The 17,646-nt window shown below is 46.0% G+C and overlaps 1 pseudogene; it reads left to right on the top strand.

Annotated features, from left to right (window-relative positions):
* Nucleotides 1-17,646, top strand: part of LOC121585795 — a 54,502-nt pseudogene that overhangs the window by 26,300 nt on the left and 10,556 nt on the right.

Genomic DNA, 17,646 nt, shown 5'->3' with positions numbered 1-17,646 from the left:
CTTAATGTGTTTGTATACAGTGTGTCTCAGACAGTGCAGGTTTTCTGTGTGACCTGTGTGTGGAACCGCTACCTTGTAGCTCATTGCATTCTGCATCAGGCCACAGGCACATTACCACAGCTAACCATTGTCCAAGTAAGAGAGTGGCCAAAAGAAGGCATGTTAAGAACCTTACAAGGGTCTAGGGTAGGGAATGAGAGCAGGAGAGAGAGGCCTAGTAGGGATCATAGTCGTGGGTAGTTGGCTGGGCCTGCTGTCAGTGATGACTAACTAACCAGCACTGGACTGACTATATTAGCATAACAAGCCCTTCACTAGGGGGACCAGGGGGACAGGGGGAGGCTGATTAGGGGGGTAGAGAGGAAGGAGGTAATGGAGGAGAAGGAGGTAGGGCAGTCAGGGGTGGGGGAGGATAGGGGGTGAGAGGAGGGGCGTAAGGGGGTGGGGGTCTAGCCTGAACTCCAGATGGAAGCAGACCCACAGCAGCTGGGGGACTGGCTCTTTCAACGCAGTGTGTGTGTGTGGTGTCTTTTTCTGTGGGTGTGTAAGCCTATTTGTCAGCTGTTGTATGTGCCAGTCTTACTATAAAGCTCTGTCCATCAAATTCCCCTTAACCACACCCTGTATGTCACTCATCTTAAGAACATTTGCAGTGTGTGTGTTTAGGCCCTCTGTATCAGGGCTGTTAATTAGGGATCATTATCAGTCTACCTCAAACTCAATGGGTCTGCTTTGGACCAGAGGAAGGATTGATTCTGGAATGATCTCTCTCTCCTCTTCATTCATCTCTCCTACACCTCTCCCTCTCCCTCTCTCCTCTGTCTCCTGGCATTGACCACTCTCCCCCATGAAATAGAGCAGGCAGTGATGATGATGAGGTCAGGGTACTGGTCAATGAAGATGCACTGTGAAGAGAGACTCTGCTGTTGCATATTTTTCAGCATCATTCTCTGAGACTTTCTCCCTCTCTGCTTCAGTCTCTCGTGGTTTGTGTGTGTGTTTGTTCTCATGAGGCGTGTGTTTTCTCATGATGTGTGTGTGTGTGTGTGTTTTCTCATGACGTGTGTGTGTGCGTGTCAGTGTAGGGTGGTTCTCAGGCTTGCGCTCGTTAACGCAGCAGATAAAGACTCTGTTTTTAACATTAAGGACTAGCGTTAGCGACTTTGGCAAATAAACTGTTGAAAGTGCAGATTTTTTTATGTGTGTGTGATTTGGGTTAGCACTCTCCCTCTTCTCTCTCCATTTTAGTTACTTACTTGATATCCGTAGATATTTTTTACGGCGCTTGTTTTTTAGTTTTGAGAAAATATCTCCTATTGGGTATAATTATGTAACTGGACCACATGAGGCTGCACCGAAGGCCTGAAAACAGGCTCTGCCCAGGGGTTTGGGGAGGGGGAAACGTTACTGCAACGTTAAGAAGCCTCACTGAGAAACGTTATCAACGTTTAGAATGCTGTGAGAAATGTTTCCACTAGAGATTTATCTCCCATGATTAGAACAAAGATCGCTTATCAATCCCTTTAGATTTCCAGGAGAAGATCACTGTTTTGTACAGGTAGTCAGTTTCCAGATCCAAACTATTCCAAAGATACACTATATATACAAAAGTATGTGGACACCCCTTCAAATTACTGGCTTCGGCTATTTCAGCCACACCCGTTGCTGACAGGTGTATAAAATTGAGCACACAGCCATGCAATCTCCATAGACAAACATTGGCAGTAGAATGGCCTTACTGAAGAGCTCAGTGACTTTCAACTTGGCACCGTCATAGGATGCCACCTTTCTAACAAGTCAGTTTGTCAAATTTCTGCCCTGCTAGAGCTGCCCCGGTTAACTGTGAGGTTATTGGAAATGTCTAGGAGCAACAACGGCTCAGCCACGAAGTGGTAGGCCACACAAGCTCACAGAATGGGACTGCCGAGTGCTGAAGCGCGTAGCGCGTAAAAATCGTCTGTCCTCTGTTGCAACACTCACTACCGAGTTCCAAACTGCATCTGGAAGCAACATCAGCAGAAGAACTGTTCGTCGGGAGTTTCATGAAATGGGTTTCCATGGCCGAGCAGCCGCACACAAGCCTAAGATCACCATGCGCAATGCTAAGCGTCGCCTGGAGTGGTGTAAAGCTCGCTGCCATTAGACTCTGGAGCAGTGGAAATGCGTTCTCTGGAGTGATGAATCACGCTTCATCATCTGGCAGTCCGGTGGATGAATCTGGGTTTGGTGGATGCCAGGTGAACGCTACTTGCCCCAATGCATAGTGCCAACTGTAAAGTTAGGTGGAGGAGGAGTAATGGTCTGGGGCTGTTTTTCATGTTTTGGACTAAGCCCCTTAGTTCCAGTGAAGGGAAATCTTAACACTACAGCATACAATGACATTCTAGATGATTCTGTGCTTCTAACTTTGTGGTAACAGTTTAGGCAAGGCACTTTCCTGCTTCAGCATGACAATGCCCCCATGCAGAAAAGTGAGGTCCATACAGAAATGGTTTGTCGAGATCGGTGTGGAGAACTTGACTGGCCTGCACAGAGCCCTGACCTCAACGCCGTCTAACGCCTTTGGGATGATTTGGAACGCTGACTGCAAGCCAGGCCTAATCGCCCAACATCAGTGCCCGACCTCACTAATGCTCTTGTGGCTGAATGGAAGCAAGTCCCTGCAGCAATGTTCCAACATCTAGTGGAAAGCCTTCCCAGAAGAGTGGAGGCTGTTATAGCAGCAAAATTTGGGACCAACTCCATATTAATGCCCATGATCTTGGAATGAGATGTTTGATGAGAAGGTGTCCACATACTTTTGGCCAGTGTACTTGCAGCGCCCGAGTTCCCTCTTCAGGTGTGTGGGCTCTGGTAGAAATCAGCCACGGTCGTATGTATCAGGTGTCTCAGAGTCGGAGTACTGATCTAGGATCAGATTCCCCCGTCCCGTCCCGTCCATGGAATGGATTCATTGTGATCTAAAAGGTAAACTGATCATAAACTGATCCTAAAAACACTCTTACTCTGAGACTCTTGATACATCTGGCCCCATGTCCTAATGCTGTCGGTAGTGCTATAGGACTGTCCTGTAAAGGGGATTCTACACAAACACGGTCAAATGTGTCATTTACTCCTAATGTGTGGGAACAGCCACTGTGTGTGTGTGTGTGTTTGTACAACCTCATATTCACACATGTAGTTTAATTTAACCCTACCACCAATAAAAGTGCTTACTGTTTTACACGAGCCTCGTAACACTGAGGATATTGCCTCAGGAGCATCGGCTGACGTCTCTACGACGGCCAAGTTTGGGATCTACACCTGTCCTTGATGCTACACACACGCACACATACACAAAGATTTACACACACAAACACAGACAGACCGCTTCAAAAAGGGCTCCAGTTTAAAAGGCTATTAGAATAATGAATCGCTTCAGTTAATAATTTGTCTGTAATGAAACAAGCGGGAATTAATTCAGCTCTTGTTAGAAACCAAAGACTTCTCTCTGATCACCATCCCCCGTCTCACCCCACCTCACCCTCTCTCCTTGAAGGAGAGGAGACAAGGAAAGGAAGCCTCTTTAGGGTATTGAAATGCTCCCAGCCTCCCAGTCATTGAATCTACCTCCCACAATGTTGGACTAGGAGTGGCTTTGGCTGTCCCCTCTCTCTAACGGTCATTAATACCAACGCCAGCTCACCGTGGTCTAACCGTGGTTGTACCGTGGTCAGGCTGGTTCGACTGAGCCTCTGGGTTTAATGTTGGCCAGCCATTACTTGTCCCTGGAGCAGGATAAGAGGGACTCTTGTCTGCTCTTTCCCAAGGGAATTGTTTCTCAGAGAATAGAGGCTCAGCTATCCTGGTCTAGGTCTCTCTCTACCCTTATCTCTCTCTCTCTCTCTCTCTCTCTCTCTGCCTCTTCTTCCCTTCCATTTCTCTCCCTCTTTCTCTCTCTCTGCCTCTACCTCTCTTTCTTTACCTCCCCCACAGTCCCTCACTATAGACCTGAGCATTCAGGTCTCTACCTCTTCCTAACAGTCTGTCTCTCTCCCCCTCAGTTTCTCCCACTCAATTTGTCACCCTTTTTCTTTCTCTGGGTATATTCCCGTCAGCTAGCCCTAGGGGGCGATGTGTGGCAAGTCTGTGTTAACGATGCAGGAGTGTCATTCTCCTGTGGGATGGATGAGACAGACCGGAGCAGGCAGTGTTCCCATCGCATTCCCAATGCTCCCACAGCTTCATTAGGATTCCTGTTTAATCCGTCTAGTACGGGACTGACCGGGCCACGGGACGTCCCTCAACACACACACACTCACACACACATTTGCAAGAAGTCACACACACATTTTCAAGAAGACACACACACACACACATTTTCAAGAAAAAAACACTCTCTGTCCCTCTCTTTTATGCTAATGATGTGTTCTTCTTCCTGCACCGGCGATCTTCCATCATCCCTCTGTCACTGCTTATAGAAATCCACTACAGATCATAGGAGCTTATTATGGGTGATTAGTTATTCTGAGAGAGAGAGGGAGGGGGGAGGTAAGCAGTGCAGAGAGAGAGAGAAAGTATTCCTCCACTCTCCATCTCTCTCTCTCTGTTTCTTTCTATCCCGCTTTCATCGCTCACCCCTCTCCCTCTTCATCTTATCTCTCTCTCCCCCTCTCCCTCTGTGTAGAGATGTATATTGATCAGCATGTTGACTGTGATATCAATAATCTCGTCTTTAATGATCCTGTCCCCAGTCATCTCCCACTAATGAACCAGTGGAAATGTGCAATGCTGCTTAGCTTGGCTTTGGTTGTGTCAGCATTATCTAAACCTAGTGTTAGTGTGAATGTTGGTGGTTGTCTGTATGGTGATTGGGATTCAGAACATCTCTCTCTATTATTCTCCTGATTACTCAATCTCTCTATCTCCCTCTTTTTTTCCAAAGGTAGAGCCTTCTCTCTCACTGTGTTCTGAATGATCTGTGTTGAACATATGTATGTATGACCTGTGTGTGTGTGTGTGTAGAGCGTATGTTGTGGTCCATAGGCAGCTGCTGCAGTATGGACTGGGTTCATTATGTGGCCTAACTGACAAGCCATCACTGCTGTATCTCACACACACACACACACACACACACACACACACACACACACACACAGACACGCTCACAGACAGATCGCTAATTATCAGAGCGCGAGAGGGTAGGAAGAGAGATTGTTAGGGTAATGCATACACACCATTACTCAATGGACAACCGCAACATACAGTACAGTCAACTCACAGTGTACCTCAGTCACTCTTTTGTACCTCCCCTCCTTCCCTCTCATCCCCCTTTCTCCCCATCTCATTTTCCCCTCTCCTCCCTTCTCCACCTCCCCCTCTTCTCTCCCATCTCTTTTCTCCCCCTTCTGCTATCTCCTCCTCTCTCCTCTACTCCCTCTCTCCTCCTCCTGGTTGTGTGGTTTCAGCTCTTTTCTCGCCCTCTTTAATTATTAACACCAATATTATTAGGCCTTCACCATCAAGTGGCCTTTCATTAGAGCAACACAGCACCCTGAAGACTGAACACACACACACACACACAACCTCCGACTTCCTTGAGCACACTCATACACACACCACACACTCCATCAAACAAACACACACACTTCCCATTGTTAAGACATTCTAAATACACACACCTCTAACAGTGTTGTTAATATGTATTTTCTTTAGGTGGTTGTGAATGGGACATATGACACACTGTCCTGTCCACTGTTACCAAGCACAGCTCAACATGGCCTGTTCTATGGATCTATCCCTGGGTTTCAGAAACTCTGGGATTCAGTATTTGTAAATATCTACTAGATAGTATAGATGTGAGTGCTTTTTGTTTACCTATCACCAGAATACAGTATGAAGAAGTTGTGCTCTTTGAATACTTACAGGTAGCGACAATTTGCGTGTGTGCGTGTATGTGTTTAATCAATGGTACATGAAGGGGCCAGGCCGTGGCAGATGAGATTTGGGAGCGAGGGTTCCGCCTCCGTTTTAACTGTTTTATTTCTGTGTTAATCTGGCATGTCTCTGGCCATCTATCTGTGTCATCAGGACCCGTCGGGGGGCGGAGAGGTCCTTGCCAAAACACGGAACGCTCCTTAAGCCATCAGGCACTAGGGGGACGGGGGAGTGTGTGTGTGTGTGTGTGTGTGTGTGTGTGTGTGTGTGTGTGAGAGGCCTAATTGAACATGATAAAGTGTAAAGTTAATTACCCCTCACTGCTGTCACTGATACTCCCGGGGGGGGAGCCTCGGGCACAGCTGTCGGCTTTGGGGTGGGGTGGGGCAGGGGGCTAGTGGTGTGTGTGACAGAGTTGTGTGTGTGTGAGTGAGTGAAGGAGAAAGAGAGGGGTGGGGGGGACAATGGGACCCCTCCCATGGGGGTCGTGTGGAGGATGATGGGAACAATTGGCTTTTAAAGACGCCCCCTGTCCCTCTGGTGTGCCTCTCCTTAACACTCCTGTCCCATCACAACAAACACAACCCTATCCCAGATTGTCTCTACACATTAAGTGGTTAACTGATGCTGAGCTCCATAGACCAAATAAAATAATCTGGCTGCTATTAAAATAGTATTCTTGTACTGTGAGAGAGCTTTCTGGCAACTCTTCACGTTAACCTTCATTACACCGTCATGAGACTGACATGATGTTGAGTTTTTTTGGATAGGGCCCTTACTGGTGAACCTAGCGTCTTGTCCAGGGGGTGTACTTGTAGGCTACAGGGACCGGAGATAGGCTCTTGCCCCTATGGGCCGTTCTGGCTCGAAACAAGACTTACTTATCCAAGGCTTACTTCTTTACTGGTAAACCATTTAGCAATGTGTCTGTGAGCCTGTGAGCGCTTACGAACATTTTAGGAGTGGTAGGAGTTAGAGCTGTGATAGTCATGGAATTTTGGATGACTGTAATTGGCCAACCAAGTGACCGTGGTCTCCGTTTATAACTGTTTGAATAGCAAAACAATTTTGTATTACTTTTTGAATGCACATTTTCTCCTCTGCTCGTCCTGCATGTGCTGCCATAGAAATAGAATGAATAGAATGGGCGTCTCCATTCAATGCAATGATGGCTTTATGGGTGGACTGGCGGCCATTGTGAGTGTACCCATGGGAGCAAAGCAGGAAGTAAAAGCAGGAAGTAAAAGCAGGAAGTGTACTAATGACCATATATTGTGTCCTGTGTGTTGTAGGTGTGGGAGCAGCCAGCCTGGCTAAGCTAACCTTCATGGTAGGAGGGGTAGAGGAGGAGTACACTGCAGCCCATGAACTCCTCACCTGTATGGGAGCTAACGTTGTGTACTGTGGACAGGTCGGCACGGGACCGGTAACTAACACAGAGGACACGCACACACACACACCAAGACACACATGCACACATCGAGAGACACACACCTACACACAATCTCTCTGTATTATAGCCTACATACACAAGCAAATGCCATGCACTGAAAAGTAAGTTTCTCTGTCTCACAGGCAGCTAGGATCTGTAACAACATGCTGTTAGCGATTGGGATGATCGGGACTGCAGAGACCATGAACCTCGGAATCAGGTACAGTCAACCACTACCCTGGTTAGCAAGCCTTCATCTCAGTTCCACTTCCATTCACCATGAATAGGTTTACTGTCTTTTTAAAGAGGTTTTTGTCTTGGACCTGGACCTGGACTGGATGTCTGTTGTTTTGAGGTTTATTTTTGCGTTGTGTTCGGAGAGTGTTAAGGCCTATATGGGAACAAGGAGACAGCTGTGCCATATAGATTGAAAAATAGCTGGGAAGAGATTTTCGATGTACCGATTCCATGGCACATGGTTTATGAACTGATACACAAAACAACGCTGGATTCAAAATGGTTTTCCATTTAAATTATTATACAAAATTCTTGCAACCAATAGAATGTTATATATATATGGGGGATATAACCATCCCAGCTCTGCAGATTTTGCTGCGAAGATACAGAATCATTAGATCATTTGTTTTGGTAGTGTCCATATGTAGCTTGTTTTTGGTCGCAGGTTTAGGAATGGCTGAAGAATTGCAACATTTACCTGGAGCTAACTCTGCAAATAGCACTGCTGGGTGATTTAAAAAGTAATAGTCAATCGATCAATAATATAATAATACTCTTACCAAAAATGTTTATCTTTAATTTATAATCAGTAGAATCTATGAGAATAGAAAGGTTCAGAACTTTTGTGAAACATCACAGCACAGTTGAAAAATATATATGGTAAATAGAAATCCAAACTGGATGGTGTTCAGAGATAGATGGGAGGGGTTGAGTGGAGCTGAAGGATGGGACTAAAAACAAACAAAAGATAACTATTGTAAAATATATTGTGTCCGTAAAATATGTATAAGCTAGAAGTAGAAGCCTAAGTGTTGTCCATTAGTTTACTCCAATTAGGGGAGGGGTGGTAGGGTTAGGGGAAAATAATAAAGGAATAAATATTTTAATGATATTTATATTTACAAAAATAATATTGGGGATTGGAAATGATGCAGACAATTACATTGATGGAAGCCACAATCTATCTGCAATATTAAAGCTGATCTACCCACTAAATACATAAAACAAGGAAACAGGAGGAGAGAGTTGAGTGTGTACAGTGCATTCAGAAAGTGTTCAGACCTCTTCCCTTTTTCCACATTTTACGTTACGTTACATCCTTATTCTAAACTGGATTAAATTCATTTTTTTCCTCATCAATCTACACACTACCCCATAATGAAAAGGCGAAAACCCGGTAAAAAATTTTTTTTGCACATTTATCACAAATAAAAAACAAATACCTTATTTACGTAAGTATTCAGACCTTTTGCTATGAGACTCGAAATTGAGCTCAGGTGCATCCTGTTTCCATTGATCATCCGTGAGATGTTTCTAGAACTTGATTGGAGTCCACCTGTGGTAAATTGAATTGATTGAACATGATTTGGAAAGGCACACACCTGCCTATATAAGGTCCCACGGTTGACAGTACATGTCAGAGCAAAAACCAAGCCATGAGGTCGAAGGAATTGTCTGTAGAGCTCCGAGACAGGATTGTGTCGAGGCACAGATCTTGGAAAGGGTACCAAAACATTTCTGCAGCATTGAAGGTCCCCAACAACACAGTGGCTTCCATCATTCTTTAATGGAAGAATTTTGGAACCACCAAGACTCTTCCTAGAGCTGGCCGCCCAGACAAACTGAGCAATCCGGGGAGAAGGGCAATGGCCAGGGAGGTGACCAAGAACCCGATGATCACTCTGACAGAGCCCCAGAGTTCCTCTGTGGAGATGGGAGAACCTTCCAGAAGGACAAACATCTCTGCAGCACTCCATCAATCAGGCCTTTATGGTAGAGTGGCCAGACGGTTGCCACTCCTCAATAAAAGGCACATGACAGCCCGCTTGGAGTTTGCCAAAAGGCACCTAAAGGACTCTCAGACCATGAGAAACAAGATTCTCTGGTCTGATGAAACCAAAGTTGAACTCTTTGGCCTGAATGCCAAGTGTCACATCTGAAGGAAACCTGGCACCATCCTTACGGTGAAGCATGGTGGTGGCAGCATCATGCTGTGGGGATATTTTTCAGCGGCAGGGACTGGGAGACTAGTCAGGATCGAGGAAAAGATTAACGGAGCAAAGTATAGAGAGATCCTTGATGAAAACCTGCTCCAGAGCGCTCAGGACCTCAGACTGGGGCGAAGGTTCACCTTCTAACAGGACAATGACCCTAAGCACGCAGCCAAGACAACGCAGGAGTGGCTTCGGGACAAGACTCTGAATGTCCTTGAGTGGCCCAGCCAGAGCCCGGACTTGAACACGATCGACCATCTCTGGAGAGACCTGAAAATAGCTGTGCAGCGACACTCCCCATCCAACCTGACAGAGCTTGAGAGGATCTGCAGAGAAGAATGGGAGAAACTCCCCAAATACAGGTGTGCTGAGCTTGTAGTGTCATACCCAAGAAGACTCGAGGCTGTAATCGCTGCCAAAGGTGCTTCAACAAAATACTGAGTAAAGGGTCTGAATACTTATGTAAATGTAATATTTCCGTTATTTATTTTTGCAAAAAAATCTAAAAACCTGTTTTTGCTTTGTCATTATGGGTTATTGTTTGTAGATTGAGGGAAACAATTATTTTATACATTTTAGAATAAGGATGTAACGTAACAAAATGTGGAAAAAGTCAAGGGGTCTGAATACTTTTCGAATGCACTGTAGCCCTACTTTCCCCCACGCACTCATGGCGAATTGCGTAGCGGTAACAAGCTGAACCATGACGCTGCTAAAAACTCTGTGTTTAAAAGGGTACAGTTTCAACATACAGTATTTAGGAGTTGAGAAATAAAGTAGGAATGGAAAGCTGGGATCGCCCTCTTTTTAACAAATGCCATTTCTTGCATGATTGCAAGTTTCCCTCCCTATGGCACTCGTAACTTGAATGCGCCTCGAGAGGAAAATGTATCACGCATAGAACACACAACAAGCCAACTAGGTAAATAGATAAACTATTCTACTATGGGGTTGTCAGATTTTTCTATTCATTACTTATTTGTTTGCAGAGGAAAAGTTAATATGGACTGTTCTAGCATCTTCAAAGTACGCCTTGACAAATATTTTTTCATGTTTCATATTCTTTGGCGTGGCGGCAATGATTTTACCACTGTAGCGGAAACACTACTATACGCGATCGAGCAAAATAATAGGCCTACACTCGATTTAGGCTACATTATTGCATGCTAAATGTTTCTGATCAGTGATAGATGAGCAAACATATAGATGAGCTATACCACCTCCACTTATTTGCCCAGCCAGAAACCAATTAAAGGGGAAGTTCACCCATTTTTACATGTGGCCTTATTGTCACTCTTTCTGTGCTTGTAGTTGATCACCCAAACTGTTTTTTAAATATTTTGTTTCGTTAGAGAGTCATCACTTGCCATTGACTACAATGCATTATGAAAATGTGTCTAAGCATGTTATAAAATGCTCCAAAACACTCCAAACCAACTCATATTACATCAGAATCTCATTCCAGATAATTCTCTGCACTCCATTTTTATTTTTTATGTTCCACTGTCCCATAAATCCATATTTGCATATTTTTGTTATAAACAGCATCATTCAAACATGGATTTAAGGCACAGTGAAAAATAAATAAATAATTTTGTGCAGAGACATTATCCAGAATGAGATTCTGATGTAATATGAGTGTTTGGAGTGTTTTGGAGCGTTTCATAACATGCTTTAGACACATTTTCATAATGCATTGTAGTCAATGGCAAGTGAGGTCCCAGCAAAATGTGACAAACAATTTTCTCTATAACAAAATAAAATATAAAAAAAAACAGTTTGGGGGATCAACTACAAGCACAGAAAAAGTGGTGTGTGTGGGGGGAGGTTTAAGGGGCTCAGCCCAACCCTCAGAGCTGTCAGCGGTAGAGGGAGACTGATGAAGAGACTCTCATTTACATCGACTGGTTGAGCTCTCAGTACAGCCAACTCACAACCAACCAGCCCTGCTGCTTACAAACTATACTCCCCATACGTATTTATTTGGACAGTGAAGCTAAAATGTTTAATTTGGCTCTATACTCCAGCATGAACTTTCTCACTCATCATTATTCACGATTAATTCATGATTATCCGTAATCATGGTAGTATCCACATTTATGTAAAAGTGTTCAGAAACAAATTCTATTTTTATTTACAATAGAAGTGACTCCAAAATGACAAAATAAATTATTTACCATTCATTTCTATTGGGTACAACATAATCCGAAACACAACCAAAACAAACTGCAAATGCAGCCAACAAGTTTGTAGAGTCACAAGCTTGATGTAGTCATTGCCTGCTAGGAATATGGGACCAAATATACTACACTTTTGACTAAATTGAATGTAGTCCAAATACTTATGATACCTTCAAACGGGGGGACTAGATACATAGTGCTTTCTAAATGGTAAAACAGATATGAAAATACCCTCAAATAAAAGGTGACATTCTTACTGCCACCTCATATAAAACAATTGATCTCAGATCTAAAATGCTGGAGTATAAAGCCAAATTAAAAGTTTTAGCTTCACTGTCCAAATAAATACGTGGGGAAGTGTACATCTCCCAGCATTTACCACTCCCAGCCTTGAGACTTAGCTGCTTACAAACTACATATTCCATCACTCCCAGCCCTGACACTGCCTCAGTCGATAAGACTGTAAAACTACAATTACTTAAAGAAGAAATTAAAGAATGATCTTTCTTCCACCTATTAAAAAACAATGGCTTAAAAGGATTTAGTATAAATCGAAAAATTTATCAGTTTCACTTAGTCAAAAGGTTTGACAGCTATGCCGCATAAAATTCAAGTCAGTTGGGAACAGGTCTTTGGTGTCCCAATACCTTGGCGTCAGGTCTATGAACTGACATATATAAAACAACAATTCACACATCAATCCGTTTGTTTCAATTTAAGCTATTATATAAAATACAAAAAGAAAGCTCAATATATGAGGCATTGAACAGTCAGCCCTGTGCAGACTCTGCCACAAGGAAACAGAATTAAGAGAACATAATTTCTGGTACTGTCCATCGGTGGGTCGCTTTTGGAGTCAGGTCCAGGAATGGTTGTAATGTCATAATATCAGGGTTCAGATGGACATGCAAACTGTATTGTTAGGGGATCTGAAAAGACAACCAGGCAATGGGAAATATCGTTATACTCTTGGGTAAAGTATTTATTTTTAGGGCAATATCGGTAGAAATGTTACAAATAGGGAGGATCAGGACCCTTCAGTAGTTCAGTAGGACATCACAGTAAAATGGAGGGATGTATTGCAGAAGGAAATAGCAAAATGGCATTAGACTGGGAAAGATGGGTTAATCTGTGGACATCGGAGGGTTGGAATTAAGATCGGAATGAATGGTGGATTGACCGCTGTGGGTGAAAATCCAGCACTTCCAGAAAGAGAAAATTAGGAATATTTGTATAATTAGTTAACTACATGTACTGTATATGTGAGCGAAAATAGCTGTAAGTAGCAGAAGAAGACGTATTGTTGTCCATTAGTTTACTCCAATCAGGGGAGGGGTGGTAGGGTTGGGGGAAAAACGTAATGATGCAAACAGTTATTAGAACCCAAAATATATCTGGAATATTAAAGCTGATCTAAAAAAATATATAGATACAACATAGAGGAAATAGATGCATCCTTTACAACCCTAATAGCAGAAGCAATGGCCGGACAGAGGAATGGGGAATATGGTTTGTCTTTTTATATATCAATAAATAAATAAATAAAAAGACAAACTATATTCCCCATCCCTCTGTCCTGCCATTGCTTCTGCTATTAGGGTTGTGAAGGATTCATCTATTCCTCTCTGTTGTGTCTGAGGCCTCTAGTCAAACAATGTGTGTTTGTGTGAAGCTGTAGTGGGTGTGGGTGTGCGTGTGTGTGTGTCTGTTATGTGCTCATGTATACACAGTCATATGATTATTGTACCCATCATTGTATCAAATGTGTGTATTGTATTTGCCTCTGGTGCGGTGTGTAGGTGCAATGTGTGTTTGTGTGTGTGTGCTTGCCTGCGTGTTTATGGGTGCGTGTGTGCTTGTGTCCGTGCTTGTGTGCCTCCATGCGTATGTGTGTGGGCGTGTGCCTGGGTGTGCGTAAGTGTGTGTGTCCTTAGTGCAGCTGTATTAGTGCTGCTGATTTATCTGTGCGGAGACAGAGGGGGAAAACTGTCACGGGCAGACAAACATAAATCCCCCCCCAGGCCTCTGAAATATGGAGGCATAACGAGAGTTACACAGATTCACACACCACTGTTCCTGCCACACACACACAGACGCAGAGTACAAACATACACATACATACACAAACACACATTAAATGCACACACAGTATGAACACGTACATAGAGCAGTGTTTCGCCTATATGCATTTAGCAGTCCTGCACCGCCGCTGCTAAATCGTGGCAGTCACTGCAGTTTTTAAAAAATATATTTGTTATTCTTTTATTTTTGTGGGGGGAGGGATCGTAAAACGTTTTCAGTGTAAACTTAAATGACTAAAACCAGATATTGTCACGTTCGTTGAAGGACGGGTCGGACCAAGGCGCAGCGTGATATGCATACATGTTTATTTAAACTTAATAAACACTCGACAAAACAGTAAACGAAACGAAACGTGAAGTCCAAGGTAGACACAAACAACATACCTTACACGGAACAAGATCCCACAACTAACGAGTGCCAATAGGCTGCCTAAGTATGATCCCCAATCAGAGACAACGAGTGACAGTTGCCTCTGATTGGGAACCACACCGGCCAACATAGAACTACACATACTAGAACATAAACATAGATATACACCACATAGAAAATCACACCCTGACTCAACAAATAAGAGTCCCCTGAGTCAGGGCGTGACAGTACCCCCCCCCCAAAGGTGCGGACTCCGACCGCACAACCTTTACTTAACAGGGTAGGGCCCGGGTGGGCATTCCGCCTCGGAGGCGGATCCGGCTCCGGGCGTGACAACCACCTATTCTCCGCCTCCCTGTTGCGCCCCTGGTCTGGTCTGGACCTCGGCGCGCTGCTTCCCCTCTCCTTCCTCCCACTATACTCCAAGCCCTGTCTGGACCCTGGTGTGGGAGACCCCGAACCTGGAGAGGGGCTGACGTCTGGGTCTGGACTGGAGCCGCTGACCGGAGCTGGACCAGGCACCGGTGGAGGGGACTGCTCTGACTCCGGAGTGGAGCCGCTGACCAGAGCCGGACTAGGCACCGGTGGAGCGGACTGCTCTGGCTCCGGAGTGGAGCAGCTGACCGGATCTGGACTGAACCCCGGTGGAGCGGACTGCTCTGGCTCCGGAGTGGAGCCGTTGACCGGAGCTGGATCAGGCACCGGTGGAGCGGACTGCTCTGGCTCCGGAGTGGAGCCGCTGACCGGCGCTGGACTGGACCCCGGTGGAGTGGACTGCTCTGGCTCCGGAGTGGAGCAGCTGACCGGAGCTAGATCAGGCACCGGTGGAGCGGACTGCTCTGGCTCCGGACTGGAGCAGCTGACCGGAGCTAGATCAGGCACCGGTGGAGCGGACTGCTCTGGCTCCGGACTGGAGCAGCTGACCGGAGCTGGATCAGGCACCGGTGGAGCGGACTACTCTGGCTCCGGACTGGAGCTGCTGACTGGTGCCGGACCAGGCACCGGTGGAACGGGCACGGGCCGTGCCGGACTGGACACACGCACCACTGGTCTGGTGCGAGGAGCAGGAACAGGGCGGGCCGGGCTGGCGACGCGCACCACTGGCTTGCTGCGAGGAGCAGGAACAGGCCGTACCGGACTGTGGAGGCGGACTGGAGGTCTGAAGCGGAGAGCTGGCACAACCCGTCCTGGCTGGATGCCTACTTCCGCACAGTATGTGTGAGGCATTAGCACAGGACGCACAGGGCTGTGCACGCGCACTGGCGATACAGTACGTAGAACTGGCGCAGGATATGCGGGACCGAGGAGGCGTACTGGAGACCAGGAGCGTTGAGCCGGCACACCCCGTCCTGGCTGGATGCCGATCTTCGCACGGCACGTGCGTGGTGCTAGCACAGGACGTACAGGACTGTGCCGGCACACTGGCGACACAGTACGTAGCTCCGCATAACACGGAGCCTGCCCAGTCACGCTTCCTCGCGTGAGTACGGGGAGTTGGCTCTGCTCTAACACTAGGCTCTGCCAACCACCCTTTTAGCCCCCCCAAAGCATTATCTTGGGGCTGTCTACCGGGCTTCTTCCTCTGCCGGCGCCTTCTGCGTTGCCGCTGCTCCTCTCTATACCGGGCCTCCACTGTCTCCTCCCAAGGACGGCGATCCATCCCGGCCTGAATCTCCTCCCATGTCCAGGATCCCTTTCTTTCCAGGATCTCCTCCCATGTCGCATCTCTGCATGTCTGGCAGACATATCAGTATGGATGACGGATCACCACCTCAAGCTGAACCCTGGCAAGACGGAGCTGCTCTTCCTCCCGGGGAAGGACTGCCCGTTCCATGATCTCGCCATCACGGTTGACAACTCCGTTGTGTCCTCCTCCCAGAGTGCGAAGAGCCTTGGCGTGACCCTGGACAACACCCTGTCGTTCTCCGCTAACATCAAGGCGGTGACCCGATCCTGCAGGTTCATGCTCTACAACATTCGGAGAGTACGACCCTGCCTTACACAGGAAGTGGCACAGGTCCTAATCCAGGCACTTGTCATCTCCCGTCTGGATTACTGCAACTCGCTGTTGGCTGGCCTCCCCTGCCTGTGCCATTAAACCCCTACAACTCATCCAGAATGCCGCAGCCCGTCTGGTGTTCAACCTTCCCAAGTTCTCTCCGTCACCCCACTCCTCCGCACACTCCACTGGCTTCCAGTTGAAGCTCGCATCCGTTACAAGACCATGGTGCTTGCCTATGGAGCAGTGAGGGGAACGGCACCTCCGTACCTTCGGGCTCTGATCAGTCCCTACACCCAAACGAGGGCATTGCGTTCATCCACCTCTGGCCTGCTGGCTCCCTTCCTCTGCGGAAGCATAGTTCCCGCTCAGCCCAGTCAAAACTGTTCGCTGCTCTGGCACCCCAATGGTGGAACAAGCTCCCTCACGACGCCAGGACAGCGGAGTCACTCACCACCTTCCGGAGACATTTGAAACCCCACCTCTTTAAAGAATACCTGGGATAGGATAAAGTAATCCTTCTACCCCCAAAAAAAAAAAAAAAGTGTAAAGTGGTTATCCCACTGGCTATAGGGTGAATGCACCAATTTGTAAGTCGCTCTGGATAAGAGCGTCTGCTAAATGACGTAAATGTGCCCTTGAGCAAGGCACTTAACCCTAATTGCTCCTGTAAGTCGCTCTGGATAAGAGCGTCTGCTAAATGACTAAAATGTAAAATGTAATGTCCAGGCTGTCTGCTCCTGGACACGCTGCTTGGTCCTTGTTTGGTGGGATCTTCTGTCACGTTCGTTGAAGGACGGGTCGGACCAAGGCGCAGCGTGATATGCATGTTTATTTAAACTTAATAAACACCCGACAAAACAGTAAACGAAACGAAACGTGAAGTCCAAGGTAGACACAAACAACATACCTTACACGGAACAAGATCCCACAACTAACGAGTGCCAATAGGCTGCCTAAGTATGATCCCCAATCAGAGACAACGAGTGACAGCTGCCTCTGATTGGGAACCACACCGGCCAACATAGAACTACACATACTAGAACATGAACATAGATATACACCACATAGAAAATCACACCCTGACTCAACAAATAAGAGTCCCCTGAGTCAGGGCGTGACAGATATAGAGTATGTAGAGATAATGACGCAATATATATATATATATATATATATATAATCTTTGAGAACTAACAATCACCAAAATAAAAACTAGTCGTCAGGGAGAATCTGAAATTCCAAAATGTCATGGCATGGGGCCCCAATTGATTTAGTTATAATGTTTGTCACTCAGATAGCATAAGAACAAGGCATACGCCATGACAAAATGTGTAGAATTGCAGGAAATTAGCTTTAAAACTGAAAATTATCTCAGCCCCATGGCAAAATGTGTAGAATTGCAGGAAATTAGCTTTAAAACTGAAAATTCTCTCAGCC

This window comes from Coregonus clupeaformis, chromosome 17 (genome assembly GCF_020615455.1).
Source record: "Coregonus clupeaformis isolate EN_2021a chromosome 17, ASM2061545v1, whole genome shotgun sequence".
Classification (NCBI taxonomy): Eukaryota; Metazoa; Chordata; class Actinopteri; order Salmoniformes; family Salmonidae; genus Coregonus; species Coregonus clupeaformis.
This window is presented reverse-complemented; position numbering and strand designations above follow the sequence as displayed.